The sequence below is a fragment of the Oryctolagus cuniculus genome, chromosome 6, assembly GCF_051225735.1.
Source record: "Oryctolagus cuniculus isolate XC-2025 breed Fujian yellow rabbit chromosome 6, ASM5122573v1, whole genome shotgun sequence".
Taxonomy (NCBI): Eukaryota; Metazoa; Chordata; class Mammalia; order Lagomorpha; family Leporidae; genus Oryctolagus; species Oryctolagus cuniculus.
Genome location: NC_142872.1, coordinates 54,332,154 through 54,348,464, shown reverse-complemented (window position 1 = coordinate 54,348,464; position 16,311 = coordinate 54,332,154). Strand labels below are relative to the sequence as shown.

Below are 16,311 nucleotides of genomic sequence, written 5' to 3'. Positions count from 1 at the left end.
CCATCATTTTTAGTCTTTTTACTACATATAATAATACATATTTCACACAACTTTTTAGTCTTTATACTATAAAAAGCAAGCTTTGGAATTTCCTCCTTCCAGTGGTTTTGGGAGACTAGTAATAACTGGAAGAAACACTGCTTATCGTATTTTTATTGATGGATACAAAAACCTTGTATTATTCTGATATCATATAACAAATATATGCAAAAACCATACTATTTTATGTTTCTCTTCCTATGAGTGAATTGCTGAACTGTGCTGGATGCAAAAAAGATTTTTGAATTTTGAAATTTAAGAATAAACATGAATCACACTTTTTGGGGGTTATTCATGTTAAATCTTCAGTTCATTCTTTCCTTTCTCTATACTAACTCAGCCTGTGCTTTCTAAGACCTACATAATTAAGAACTGAGATTTGTAATATTGTCTTATTTTACAAAAGGTATTTTATTTGAAATATCTTATATATCTGTTTTATAAGAGAAAAATTACTTTGCTTTGTCTCTCATCTACTGGGATATGAAAATAGAAGGAAAGAAAGTATATTTTTTGAACAAAACATGTTTTACACACTGTCTTAATTATCAGTAACATGGAGATGCTCAGTACACAGAGATATAAGTCTGGACCACAAGAGAAGATCATGGACTAAGTATGTAGAAACACAAAAAGAGAGATTTGAAACCACAGATGTAAATTACAGTACTGCATATTCTCAAGCTTTAACGTGTATACAGAAGAAGCACGGGGTTTTTTTAAAAGGCAGATTTGAGTCCTTGGATCTTGTATGAAGTTTCCGCAGTTCTGCAGGGCTCACAAATGATAGTGATGTTGCTGAATGGCAGATCACTCTGCCAGGGATTACCCTGGGAAGATCAAAGATTGAATGGAGGAGGTAGCTAGAAAAATGATCTTCAATGACACATCAGAAAACAATTCAAAGAGAGGCAAACAAAAATGTTAAATGGATAAATTATAATTAAAAATGTGCAAATAAAAGAACCAGCAAGAGGTAAGAAAGAAGCAGTTTCTAAGGACTGGTTGGCCATATAGGACTGCATGGTGTGAAAAGCCAAACCACAAAAGGAATAAACAAAAGGTCCACAGGTAGTTGTTATATACATGTAACTACTAAAATACTAATTACAAGGACAGTATCATGAATATTTTCTCCAATCCTGTGCTATATATTTTAATTTTTATGAAATCTAATATATTATTATGGGGTAATGCTGTCTTGGTCCCATGGAAGAAATTTCTGAAGACTGCAATGTTGTGAAGATTTTTTTGTTTGTTTCCTTCCGAGAGTTTCAGAGTCTGGTATCTTTTGTGCCTCACTTCACACTCTAGTTTGAATTACTTTCTGTGTATGGTAAGAGGTTAGGGTTTACTACAAATAAGAATAATATTTAGCATAATAAACATGGGTAAGATACTTGAACAAAGAAAAGAATAAAATCAAGAGAAAGTATTCAGCATCTTAAGTCATTATAGACAGGCCAATGAAAACCATACTGATATAATGTTACTTACCAACTACAATGATCAAATTGAACAGACTGAAATTCCCAAATGTTGGCAGGAACAGAGGGTAATCAGAACTTACATAAATCGCTAATGGAAATTGAAAAGATGGTACGTTCACTCAGAAAAATGGCTAGGGAATTTCTCATGATGTTAAAAACACAGAGACTCTAGGACTCAACAATTCTATTCTTAGGAATTACTCCAACAGAAGTAAAAACATACAAGGACACTTTTGCAAGAAAATTCATAGCAGCTTTGCTCAAAATGGTTCTACAGTGCAAACAATCAAAATGTGCATAAACAGGAGAATGGATCAATAAATTGCAGTATGTTCATATAATAGAACGCACCTATTAATTATATTGGGAATTGATACATCAGTGCATGGATCACAGTTTTTATTTCATAGACTAAAGTCATGTCTTGAGTAGTGGGAAATATAGATGAGACTTCTGAGAATCCTAGCCTGGAAACAGTAAAACTCCATGGTTTTCTAAGTGAAACATGGTGGTTTTGCTGCTATTGTTTCTCTTCATAAAGGTCTGACAAAATTTTGAGCCTAACAAGAAGTATTAATAAGTAGGAGGATGAAAAAAGAGTTTGATCCAAACAGACCTAAAAATAGATAGCAGTGCTTCTGAATGAATTAAAACCGCCCCTAATCTTTTCACAGTTGAATCCCTACCAGTTGAAGCAAAAAAGGCTTAGGCCCTTAATTTCTTTTTTTTTATTCATAATTTTTGTTGGTTTAATAATTTGTTTTTCTTTGTTGCCTATGAAAACTCCAGCCTACATTACTGCAGTCAAAAGTCAAATACATATTTGCTAAAAATCATCTTAGGGGTTTAAAAATTCTCTTATAAATATTCCTGGATCATTTAATGCAATTCTCTATGCTTCTCCTGCTATTTTTTTATTTGGTGCATCAGTTGTTAGGTGTTGAGAAGAATTAAAGAAAGGTGTTATTCAAATTCAAGCAACACAGTTGTCATGCAAACAAATGCTAAAGGAGAAGGAGCTACCTGATTACTTTCTCATTACTTTCTTAATTATTTCTTACTTATTAACTTCTCATTTTTAAACTAGTGGTCTCAGTTCCTTTAAGATCATTATAATTTTCTGATCATAGAGGTTTCATATGGCAGTTAGCTTTCAAACCCTTCTAGGAAAACACTTCAACAAGTTTGCAAAAAAAAAAAAAAAAAAGAATTAAAATACACAAGTTCAAAGGTAGGCACTTGGCATAGCAGTTAAGACAGTAGTTAAGATGCCCATGTACCACATCAGAGTACCTAGGTTGAACTCCCAGCTCCAGCTGCAGATTTCAACTTCCTGCTACAGCAGACCCTGAGAGGCAACAGTGATGACTCCAGTGGGTTTCTCCCACCATGTAGGAGACCTAGATTGCATTCCCATCTCCTGGTTTTGGTTTGGCCCAAACCCAGCCACTTCATGTGTTTGGAGGGTGAACCAGTGGGTGGGAACACTCCCTCACTGTTTTGCCTCTCAAAAAATAAAACACATCAAAAAACACAAAACTGCAGTGAGCACGTGGAGCCACACTTAAAAGTCTGCTTATGATGCCTGAATCCTGTATCAAAGTGCCTGCTTTGAGTCCTGACTATTTCCTAATGATCCAGCTTCCTGCTAACACATATTCAGGGAAACAGAAAGTGACAGCGTAAGGACTAGGAACACTGCCATCCATACAGGAAGCTCAGATGGGATTCTGGGCTCTTTAGTTGGGTCACATTGTGGGCATTTGGAGAGCAAACTATCAGATGAAAGATACTTCTTTGTCCATCTCTGTCTCTCTCTGATTGTCTCTATGTCTTCAAAATAAAATAAAAGTAATTTTTGTAAAAAAGAGATAACTCCATTTTGGGAAAAGATGTTTAAATTATATGTGTGTAATTTTCCCATAATATGTGTTTCCCCTCAATTTTTTTGAAGACTCCTCATATCTGGAGCAAATGTGCTCTACTGAATAGTGTATTTCAAACAAAATATTACCTAAAATGATTTACATTTAAGTTTAGGAAAGCTGAGATAAAGAGAAAGCACACATGCAAAAAAAAAAATAGAAAATAAAGGTGGCAATTCCTGTACATCAAAAAACACCTTTTATATTGTTGCAACTGAAGTAAACCATAAGAAAGTTAATTAAAAACGACATGCTTTTAATTGCAAAACTCCCACATTTAGCTGTTTTCTATTCAGATGTGATACTGTTGAACCCAGCCTGTTTAAGCCATGGTAGAGTCTTCTGCAGTGAAACCTATAGAGCAAAAGGCCTTATTTTTTAATATTTTTAAATGTTAAGATTTATATGTTAGGGATTCAAATCGTAAAAATATTTTTCAAGGCCTCAAATTGTCAGAGGCTCAAGAATTAATTTATCACATGTTCTGCTTACCAATATTTAAATTTATTATTTTTCAGGGACCCCAAACGTTGATCTATTACATGTTTTATTTTTCTGTTTTGCATTATTCTTTGGGGGCCTCAGAAGACTTACATGGCGTTCTTACCTGTCTGTCTGTCTGTTATTTCATCTAGGCATTTAGATACTGCATCTATTGCATTTGACACAAGCAATATCACCTTATTCATCCTAGTTCACCAATTTATACAGTGGATTTGAGCAGAATCTAAATCCTTCAGGGAGAATAATATACAGGATTATACAAGCACAAAACAAAATTAGTGTTCCCTGAAATTCCTAAAAATACATGAGGACTCCAGCAAGATTTTCCTCGAGAATGGGAATCTAGAAATTTCAAAGGAATTTACAACATAGTGGTTACAATATTGGCTTTTAAGTCAACTGCCAAGGCTTAGAAGTGACTTAGTCTTTGTGTGTCTTAAATTACTTCTTTTTGCAATGGAATTTATAACAGTAATGGTACCTACTGCACAGGGCTGCTGTGAGGAATAAATGGGACAATGTAAGTGCTGATGGGAACAGTGCCTTGCTAAGGAGGCACTGAATCAATATCGGTGATACTAATGGAGTGAAAATGAATACTTCTTACTTAATGAAGCTACTCTACATTATTGAAATGTTGTATGCATATACACACACAAAACAACAATATTGGTCTTATAGTCCAAAACACTTTTGAATCTACACAAACATACTACTCTGAATTTATCTCCTCAAAACAAAATTCTAATTATTTTGTACTTCCTCTTCTTCCACAACTAACCTAAAACTCACTTATCAAATGTGTGTGTCAAAATGTATGTATATAAAGAAAATGAATCTTGATATGAATGGAAGGGGAAAGGGAGTGGATAAGGGGAGGGTTGCGGGTGGGAGGGACGTTATTGGGGGGAAGCCATTGTAATCAATATTCTGTACTTTGGAAATTTATATTCATTAAATAAAAGTTAAAAAAAAAAAAAAGAAAATATCAAGCACCACTGTTCTCATTCACCCTACATGGATTTTTTTTTTTTAATTTGTGACAGGCAGAGTGGACAGTGAGAGAGAGAGAGAGAGAGAAAGGTCTTCCTTTGCCGTTGGTTCACCCTCCAATGGCCACCGCGGCTGGTGCACCATGCTGATCCGACGGCAGGAGCCAGGTACTTATCCTGGTCTCCCATGGGGTGAAGGGCCCAAGCACTTGGGCCATCCTCCACTGCACTCCCTGGCCACAGCAGAGAGCTGGCCTGGAAGAGGGGCAACCGGGACAGAATCTGGCACCCCGACCGGGACTAGAACCCAGTGTGCCAGGGCCGCAAGGCAGAGGATTAGCCTAGTGAGCTGCGGCGCCGGCCCCTACATGGATATTTTTAAACTAAACTTTCTGTCTGAAATATAAGAAAAAAGGGTTGAGTGGCAGAGCATTGTAGCAAAGCGGGTAAAGCTGCCTCTTGTGATGCTGGCATCCCATATGGGAGTTGGTTCATGCCCAGCTGCTCCATTTCTGATGCAGATCCCTGCTAACAAGCCTGGGAAAGGCAGTGGAAGATGCCAAAGTGTTTGGGTCCCTGCCACCTACATGGGAGATGCAGATGAACTTATGGCTCCTGGTTTGGCCAGGCCCAGACCTGGCCAGTGTGGCCTTCTGGGAGGTGAACAAGTAGATGGAAGATCTCCCTCCCCCTCCCCCTCCCCCTCTCCTTTTCTCTCCCTCTGAAACCCTGAATTACAAAATAAATAATAAAAAAATTTGGAAAAATACAAAAGGGGATTTTTTTTGACAGGCAGAGTGGACAGTGAGAGAGAGAGACAGAGAGAAAGGTCTTCCTTTTGCTGTTGGTTCAACCCTCCAATGGCTGCCACGGCTGGCGCACTGTGGCCGGCGCACCGCGCTGATCCGAAGCCAGGAGCCAGGTGCTTCTCCTGGTTTCCCATGCATGTGCAGGGCCCAAGCACTTGGGCCATCCTCCACTGCACTCCTGGGCCATAGCAGAGAGCTGGCCTGGAAGAGGGGCAACCGGGACAGAATCTGGCACTCGACCGACCGGGACTAGAATCCGGTATGCCGGCGCCGCAGGTGGAGGATTAGCCTATTGAGCTGTGGTGCCGGCCAAAAAGGGGATTCTTCTTTATTTAACACATTGGTTTCATTTTCTTTCATAATGTGGCTATTCTAGTTGTTTTCAAGAGCTCCCAGTTCTCCCTTCAGTACTTGGAAGGAAAGCCTGTACTGCAATCTTTAATTGCTGATCATACTATCCCTGTAATCCTCTTTCCTGCTTGGTCTCTTCACCAAAGACTGATTCGTGCCTCCTTTCCAAGTCCCTATGGATGAAACTACTTCTCAATTAATGTAGGACCACCCTCCTCCCACCCACTGATGTATATTAAAATAAAAAGCTCTACTGCACAAAGAATGCTACTTAGGTTGTTAATCACCACATGCTTGTTCTGAGTTATATTGTTCTGCTTTGTATCATGCTGTTTGATTGTGAGTTGCACAGGGCACAGCCATTGTTTGCCATGCCCTGACTATTGTTCAATGCAATGCACACTGATGGCATTATAGAAAACACAAACAATGGCCTTTTCCACATTTTCTGTTTTAATTGTAGAATGGAATGGTATAAAAGCACAATTCACAGGAAAAGTGCAGTAAACAGCCTCTGAAATTGCTAAAATAAGCCATGCTTTAGGCACTGTCTATTTTTTTTTAAAGTCTTTCAACTTCTGTCCACTTGTCATTATTTTTCTTGGATAATTACTTGCAAGCCAACCACATGTATGTTGCAGATTTCCTTAGTCCACGAGACTTGGGAAAGAACCCTCTGAACGTAAAATCTAGTACTCAAATATACTTGGCAGTGCCAGAACTATAGAGGTTCTAAGAATCTGTTAAAAGATTTTCATAAACTGCCTCAATAAAAGGTACCCTTCTCAGGCAGACTTTGATCAGCACCATGGACAGCCACCAGCACATTATATCCTGAGGTGGTTGTGTGTGTGTGTGGTTTTTTTTTTTTTTTTTTTTGGTTCTGGTTTTGGTTTTGGTTTTCGGTAAAGGAGTGATTTTAAAAAAATAAAAATAAAAACCCAGAGAGGTAATATCTTGCCAAAGTACAATTTGTCTCATCTCTAGGAAACTCATAGATGGCAAGCATTGCAGTTCAGGCAGTTGCCAAGTATTTTAACTGCTTCTGCCTGACATTAACTCCTGCAGCACATCTCAGTTGGGATTGTTTCAGTGAATCGCTGGATTCAATATCTGACTAAATAGAATGTTGATTGAATGGTCAAAGCTCTAGATAGACTCTAAGAAATACCAATATTACACATGACAGATATATAAATACCTTAAATATAAAACCAGAATCCAGGAAAATTGACTTATAAATGGATTCACCACACAAGTCTAAATGTAAAGCTTCTCCAAAATCTCATATATAGATAATTTAAAAATAAGGCCATAATGACACAGTCTAGAATTTTCTATAGGTTTATAAATTAGGTAGTGGTCTTTGATCTTTGAAGACAAAGTGATAGTGTGGAGTTTTCTACAATTTTTGTACTTTAAGAATTTCCACCAGAATTTTTCAGGAAAAATTCTTAAATTTTACTTCATAACTATGACTATAGATCTTCTAAGGGACAATGTTTGTTTATATATTTTTGAAAATTATTCCAGTTGATTTTTGTTGATCAGCCAGCAAGTGGGAGATGGTTAAATGGAATTAACTATATCAAGCACTGATTTCTTGTGTGAATACTTCCATATGTCTTCCTAAGAGCCTCAGGTAGCTGCTGCAGAACTCTGAAATTTCCTTCTCTCAAACAAACCACACCAACCAAAAATAATATCAACTAGCCACTCTTTAAGGCCTAGTCTAGTATTCATTATATGAGTCCAATTAAGAACATGTCTCTATTATTCCCTGATTCAATATGACATATCTGCGAGATCAAGTACATTTACTAAGAACAAAGCATATCTGATTTGTTGTTTCTCTTACTACACATAACTCAAGGCTAATTTCCCAACCCCATGTCAATGCAGTAACATTAATGTAGAAAAAGAAGAAAAAGACTGGCTTGAAAATTTTAGATTATAGGGGGAGGGAAGGTGTTTGCAAATGGGAAAAAAATAAATAAAAGTATTTGATATAAAGATTAAATTAGGTCTTAGAAGACTCTTAGAAGGATCTTTAAACCTCTACTCATGATATGACCAACAGCCCCTGGAGAGTCAAATAAATTATTCTAAGATTCTTTTACATGATAATGGAGGCTAATTTGAAAAAGTAAATAGTAATTGCAATATTAAGCAATTCAAACCACCTTTACAACTATTTCTGGAGCTCCCCATGCTGACAGATTTATTTGATTTTAAGTTCTTTTCCCTCATCTTTTAAAAAGCATTTTACATAATCCGGCATTACCTATTTTACATATGTGGCATTTTGCTTAGCATTAAAGTAGTTTATTTGGAGAAGATCCTTTACAGATTATTCTGGGGAACAGCCTGCTACCCTCCATGGAGCAGCGAAAGATGTAGGGACGCTTGTTTAAATGTGGCTTCTTCTAACAGCTTGTTGAGCTAGGGAGCAGAAGAAGAGTGTAAACATTATTAAAATAGTCTATAGTGCCAAATGCAAAGAAGCCAATGCCAAAATTTCTCCAAAAGTAGCACGGAATTGACAGAGAATGCATACTCTAGTATTTACACTCTTGCTTTACTATGACTTACCAAAGTTCATGCACCAGACACGTGTTCCAATCCGTAAGCTGCTGCTGCTATACACCCTCTCCTCCCAATGGCTCTGCAGAGAAAACAACAGGTGTTTCAAGTCAAATAACCCATGGAACACAATCATTAAAGACCCAGGATCCAGGTGGGCATAGTAACCTACAGATTTGCTTTAAGATTTTCTTTTGTCTCCTCTACTTTTCTGGTCTTGAGAAAATATATAGACACACACACCAACTTGTTTGTACAAAACCAACTCCATCCTATTGTCCAGTAGAATTCAGTGCTATTCCCAACCTGCCAACAAAGGTTGAAACTAAAAAGGAATGCAGTGGACACATTTTGTGGCTCCCATAAAAGGTATATAAATATAAGGATTTCTGATAATGCTGAGTACTTCAAATGTAAGCACTCCTGTCCTTTATAAAACACTAGTTCCAAAATACTTGTGCATGAAGGGAGTTCAAATGCAGAGCTAAAACAATAGCTAAGTCCTTGGGATCCTTTTTTGAATACAATGCATGAGTGTGTGATAAGGCACACACAACCTGTTTCTGCTAGGCATGAATTTTAATCTATACCCTCTGGTCTTTTGGAGGTCTGAAGGTTTTGTATAGATGAAGCAGAAATTTACTCGTGCCCTGAAAAAAGATGATGTTATAGGCTGTTTTCCTTGGAAACAGGATATGTATGTGGTCCCTCCAAGGAGACTAACCCTGCCTGACAGCTGGTGAGTCTCGCATTATTTGAATTGGTTTTCTCACAGCTAATCCAGTTCCAGGAATTAATTGACAGTGGCTGGACGTGACAGGGCTATTTTGGTTTTTGCTGTTTTACTATAGAATCTAAAAGATAAAAGAAAATTCCTGAGGTTGCAGGTTACAAGTTTGGATAGCTCATTATAAAATCTCCATCGAGATATAGGAAATCTTGTTCTCTGCAATTTTTTGTATCAGTACCTCATTTTTAAGACTAAAGTCTTGACTGTTCTAATTTGCTCCACGCTTATCCATCATATTCTGCTGTCAGTTGTGGAAATACTGTTATCTAGCAAAAAATTCTTAAATACATTTTAAGCTCCTAGAGGAGCTTCAAAGTTAAGTGAGTGCTAGCATACTTCTGGATACAAAGTTAACATATGTTGAATGAATAAATAAATAATGGTAATGTGAACAATATTAAGGATAAATGCTTTACAGTGCCTATTATGTTCCAGGCACTATATTTCATAACTTATTAGCATTCTTTTATTTAACATTCCTAACAACCTATAAGTCTTTTACACACACACACACACACACACACAGCCACAAATAGAATAATGTGCTTAAGATCCTATAATAAATAAGTAGACAGGAAACTAGCTGTGGCTTGCTAGATAGTCATTATTTTATAATGTCTAATAAAGGGACTAAAACATTAAACATAAGACTATTGTAAATGCATAGATGAAAAGAGTCATTCTTCAAAATTTTGATTAATATGTAATAGTTGTACATTTTCTTTGGGTACAATATTTCCATACAAATATACAGAGTAAACAGATCATACCAGCCCAGTGTCCTTCCATTTCTTTATCTTTTCTCTCTTTGTATCATACCAGATCTTCTCTTCCACTTCTTCACAGAGAGTACATTATGATGTACTATAAGCACCCCACGGTGCTGCAAAACACATGACTTCACCTGAACGTATTTGGTGTCCAGGATCCAACTCTCTAATCCTCCCCTTTCCAATCTCTAATCATCACTATCTGAAGTTTACATCAACCATTTTTCCTTAAACATTCACATAGGAGAATATGTAGTATTTCTCCTTTTGCATTGGCTTATTTTTCTTAACATCATCATCATCAGTCCCATTCATTTTGCTGCAGATGTCATGATTTCATTCTTTTTAAGTGACTGAATAATGTTCCACTGAGTGTACATGCATGTGTGCATAAATACATATGTGTGTATAGATATATTGTATTTTAATCCATTCATCCATGGACACCTAGTATGATTACATATCATGGCTATTGTGAATACTGCTGCACTGAACATGGGAGTTCAGGTACATCTTTCATATCCTTTTTTCGTTTCCTTCAGATATAAACCCAGAAAAGGATAGCTGGACAATATTTTAGATCCCTTTTAAGTTTCTGGGGAACTTCCCTGATGTTCTCCATAATGGCTGTACTAATTTGCATTCCAACCAACAGTATACCAGGGTTCCCTTTTCTCTACATTGCTGCCAGCATTTCTTAGTTTTTTGTCTTTTTGATAAGAGCCATTCTAACTTGAGTGAAATGCTGCCTCATTAAGATTTACATTTGCATTTCTCTGTTGGCTAGTGACAATGAGCATTTTTCATATATTTGTTGGTCATTTGTATTTCTTCTCAGAAATGTCTATGCAGATTTTTTACCCTCTAATTAACTGCATTATTTTCTGCTGTTAAATTTTTTTTAGTTCCTTTCATAGTCTGACTATTAATCCTTTACTGGGTGAAGAAATAGCAAATATTTCCCCCCATTCTGTATGTTGCCTCCTTACTCTGTTGATTGTTTTATTCAGGGTGCCCATGTTTCTTAGTTTGAGATAATCCACATCTAGTTTTGGTTTTGTTGCCTGAGCTTATCCAAAAAATCATTGCTAACAGCAATGTCTTCATGTGTTTCCCTTAGGTTTTTTATTACTATTTTGGTAGTTTCTGGTCTGACATTTAGATCTTTATTTTAAGTTGAATTTGTACCATTTGAGAAATATGTGCTTGTGTGGCATGCAGCAAAGGGGACAGCCTTGTTTCAGTATTCTGCATGTGGATATCCAGTTTTGTCAGGAACAATTATTAAAGTCTTTACTGCCTCCAGCAATTTATTTTTGGTGCTTCTGTGAAAGGTGGCTGCATGCATGTGGATTCAGTTCTAGGATTTCTATTCTGTTCTATTAGTTTGTCAGTATCATGCTGTTTTGGTTATAACAGCTCTGTAGTATGTCTTGAAATACAGGACTGTGATGGCTTCCAGCTTTGTTTTTTCTGTTCCAGATTACTTTGTCCCATCCATGAACATGAAGGTCTTTTCATTTTGTCATGTCTTGTTCAATTTCTTTCATTAGTTTTTTCATGAAAGTAGTGGTATTTCACTGGCAGTCTATAAAGCCAGTCCACTCTACATGGTCCTCTTCAGCACAGTGGGGAAGGTTGAGAGATGACCAGGGACCTCCAACTTTATCTATATCTCTCCTATCTCATTACTGGGGTGGACTAGCATCAAACTTAGATGGGTCTTCCTTTACCTCCAGATCTGCCAATGCAACTACCTTGGCTGTGGCTCTGCTGGATAGTACATGGGGACCATCAGAATGTGATTCACACATTCATGTGCACCACTGATTTGATGAGGCATTTGGCCACCTTACCAGAGTCATAGTTATTCACATTGATCACTCATGCTTCACTGAATTTCTTCACTTTGACATTCACAGCACTTGGCAGAAATACATCCCCTCAACATCTGCCACAGGTAGTTGTAATTTTTAACATTTTAATTTGTGGCAGACTTTAAAGAAATGAACCAAATACAGAAAAACTTAAGTCAAATAATTTCATGCACATATGTATAGGTGAAGATATATATATATATATATATATATATACAAACTGAAATTTTCTTACACATACAAGTGTTCATGGATGCAGAATATGAGCACAAATTCCTTTACAAGCCTTCAACAAATTACAACCAAAAGATCAGCAATTAATGCAGTTTAACATGGACAGGGCTTCAAGAAGGAAAAAAAAAATAAGCTACTGTTAAGTCCCTATCAGATTTGTGCAAATGGAGGAAGCAGATAAAGGCATTTTGAGAGAAAATATTTCAGGAAAAGTCAGAGGCAAAAAAAAAAAACACCATATTCCAAAGACAAGAACAGGCCTATTTTCCATTAGGAAACATACCCCTTTATATATACAAATATCAAAGGAGACATATGGGGACAATGCCCCTGTATCACAGCCTGCAGGATGCACATTTTCAGCCTTTGCCTATCATTCCAATGAAGAAACATGTGAAGCCACAGTTAAAACTAAGATTCAGTTCATTTTCAGAAAAGAATATGTCATTTCCTTTATCACTAATTATATGGCACAAATCCTAATAAATTAGATGGGAGGGAAGTCACAGGAGGTCTTTGAAGTCATTAATATGTGGGCATACAATTCTTTCTCTTGCAAAACTAACCAAACAGTAATACCAAATCCCAAGGGCTATAATAGGAAATAAACAGGACAGCTTATGGCACATACTGAGTACAGTGTCATACACATGAAAAGTAACCCATAAATGATAGAAATTAAAAACCATTCTCATTATCTCTCAAAATAACTTAATGGGATGTTTACTGAAAATAAAGTGTTTATTAAGGAATTTAAAGTCCTCTTCTAGGATAATAATTTCTTATCATGTTGCCATAAATTCTATATACAATCTACAATTTGTATCATTGGTCATTCTGCTGGCTCAACAGGCAAAGACTTCTACTCAGAAGCAATAGGCTCATTTAACAGAATGGGAAAGGAACAATACAATTACTAACAATGTAATATTTCCCCAGGCACTGTGCTAAGCAGTTTATATACATTTCTGTATTTAGGCTTCACAAACACCTGCAATGGTTTCTGGATTTTTTTAATCTCATGTCATAGACAGGTCAATAGATACTACAAAAGAATATGTCATGTGCTCGTAGTTCTTTGGTTACAACATGGGAAAAATGGAACTCCAACCTACATTTATATGATTCTGAAATCCACTGTCTTTTTTATGGGGACTAGTGCTTTTTTTTGGAAAGAAAAGAGTTATGTAATATAGTTGCATGAGCACAAGGAATTTAAATTCTGGGTCCACTAACCATCTCTCTTCTTTGATTAGATCATTTTATAGTCTCTATGTAGGATTACAAACTGTTAAAAGGACTAATTAAATTCTGACACTATTCCAGGACCCCTTCTTTTCTAAAATATGTACATTTATGACCACTGTCAGTGGACATTTTTAAGAACAAAGAGTTATATATATATATATATATACACACACACATATATATATAGAGCTTACATACGTGTAAAGAACTATTCCAAGCATGCGACATACAAGAGTATTTCAAGAAGGTTGTATATAAATGCAAATAAAAGATAAATGTATTTTGTTGCAATTGTTTTAAAATTCACGCTGCTTTTTCATAACACACACTTTCCATGAACATTCTCAAGATCTCTCATATACATGGATTTCAGAACTTCTTAAGGAAAAGAAACTAATATCTTAATTCCATGTATCATAAGCTTTGAAGGTACCTTGTAATATATCAATGAATCCTTACAATGGCCCTGTCGCTCCCCATCTTCGTGGAGGAACGACACAGGACCCTGCGCTGTTCTTTTGTCTGCTCGGCCCTCCCCGGGTTTGCTGCTGGTTCTTCCCGGGTTGGCTACCATCCCTTCCACCTCCGTGGAAGGGCGGTTCCCCCTGCCACTTTCCCCACTTCCGCGGGGGAGCGGCACACCACCGGCCGGCTCTCTCGGGGGCTGCACAGGTGTTCCTTCAGATAGATGTTTCTCTTAGATGTTCCTGGTGCATGTTGTCTCTCTCCTCCTTTATAGTCCTCTTCCACCAATCCCAACTCTGCTACCCACACGCTGAGTACGCTGCTCTCCTCCAATCAGGAGCAGGTCCTACAGTTTATTGGTTGAACTGGAGGCAGCTGTGTAGAAGCTGTTTCCTCCTCTCCCAGCGCCATATTGTGGGAGAGCAGATGCATAGAATAAGTCTTAATTCCAGTAACTTAGTCTAGTCCGAGTTGCTCCCAGTTGCTCCCCACAGATCCCCCTTTCTTTTTATTTTTGGCGTTGATACGCACCTGTCTTTGGTGCCCCGCGGCACACACTCTGCTCTGCTTGCTAGAGTTGCCCACAGGTGCTTACAAGCCCTACCAACCAGGCAAACCGAATCCGGGTCCTCTCTTCGCCATGTTGTGAGGAGGTTTCTAGGCGCTGATGCGTGCCTGTGTTCGGTGCCCTGCAGCGCATGCTCTGCTCTGCTAGAACTGCCTGCAGGTGCTTACAAGCCCTACCAATCAGGCAAACCGAATCCAAGCCTTCTCATTGCCGTATTGTGGGAAGACTTATTGATGTTAATTCGTGCCTGTCTTCGGTGACCTGTGGCGCATAAGCTGCTAGCCGCCCGCAGGTGCTCACCACCTCCCTAATCAGGCAGACCGAATCCAAGCTCTCTCATTGTCATGTTGAGGGGAGGCTTTATTTTTCTCTATTTCTCTATCTCCGGGCATTCCTATCTCTCCCATTTTACTTCTATCTGCCAGCATTCCTATTTCTCTCATTTTACTTCTAAACTTCTGTTTCTCTTATCCCTGCGGCTTCCCGGCGCCCGCCCCGAGGCTGCTTCTCAGCGCCTCACCCGCGGCTGCTTCTCGGCGGCTTCCTGGCTCTGAGCCGCTTCAGCCCGCACTTCTCTCATCTGCGCGGCTTCCTGGCACCCGCCCTGTGGCGGGCTCCCGGCTCTGCACGGCTTGGCTTCGCACGCACACTCCGCGGTCTTCACTCCCTTCGCGCCCGCACCACGGCCTCGCGCCAGCCCCGCGTTCCCTATCTATTCACGCCCCGTGCTCTCTCTGCACGCGGCGGCCTCCACGAGTCACACAGCGTAGCTCACGTTTCCGCCACCACCGGCATTCAGTCCAAGTTCCCCGGACTAACCTGGCGAATTCCAACCTGGTGGCCCACGTCTCTGCCTCTGGTTCCAGATTTTCGCCTTTTGCTCCCCGGGCTGACTTGAAAATTCCAAGCTGGCTTACGTCTCCGCCTCGGCCTGCACTCGCGGCTTCATCCTCCCTAACATTTTTCTCTACCCGGTATGTTTCCCTAAGTTTTCTTCCAACAATATTCCTCCCTCATTTCTCCTGGCCTCTCCCCACAGTCCGAATCCAAGTCTAAGTTTCTTATAGGTTTCACTTTCACTTTCAACCTGCAGTCCGTATCTGAGTCTATGCCTAGGCTTTCGATGGCTTCATCCGGCACCTTTTCTGTCCGGCTTTTCCCTAGGCTCTTTGCTAGTCTCTCTCTCCAGTATTTTCCACTTCTTCCCGTTTCTTCCCTCCTAGGTTTCCTATCCGAGTCACGGCCCCATTATGTCGCTCCCCGTCTTCGTGGAGGAACGACACAGGACCCTGCACTGTTCTTTTGTCTGCTCGGCCCTCCCCGGGTTTGCTGCTGGTCCTTCCCGGGTTGGCTACAGTCCCTTCCACCTCCGTGGAAGGGCGGTTCCCCCTGCCACTTTCCCCACTTCCGCGGGGGAGCGGCACACCACCGGCCGGCTCTCTCGGGGGCTGCACAGGTGTTCCTTCAGATAGATGTTTCTCTTAGATGTTCCTGGTGCATGTTGTCTCTCTCCTCCTTTATAGTCCTCTTCCACCAATCCCAACTCTGCTACCCACATGCCGAGTATGCTGCTCTCCTCCAATCAGGAGCAGGTCCTACAGTTTATTGGTTGAACTGGAGGCAGCTGTGTAGAAGCTGTTTCCTCCTCTCCCAGTGCCATATTGTG

The 16,311-nt window shown here is 39.1% G+C and overlaps 1 long non-coding RNA gene across 8 annotated transcripts in view; it reads right to left on the bottom strand.

The window, feature by feature from the left end:
• LOC138850057 (uncharacterized) overlaps positions 1–16,311 on the bottom strand; it is a 1,261,171-nt gene that overhangs the window by 734,042 nt on the left and 510,818 nt on the right. For 7 of the 8 annotated variants that reach the window (XR_016235507.1, XR_016235499.1, XR_016235497.1 and 4 more), the window contains one exon: positions 8,703–8,775. This is a non-coding gene — a long non-coding RNA (uncharacterized LOC138850057). Of the gene's footprint in view, positions 1–8,366; positions 8,553–8,702; positions 8,776–16,311 lie in introns of those variants that run through there. The other variant, XR_016235503.1, reaches the window with a different exon arrangement.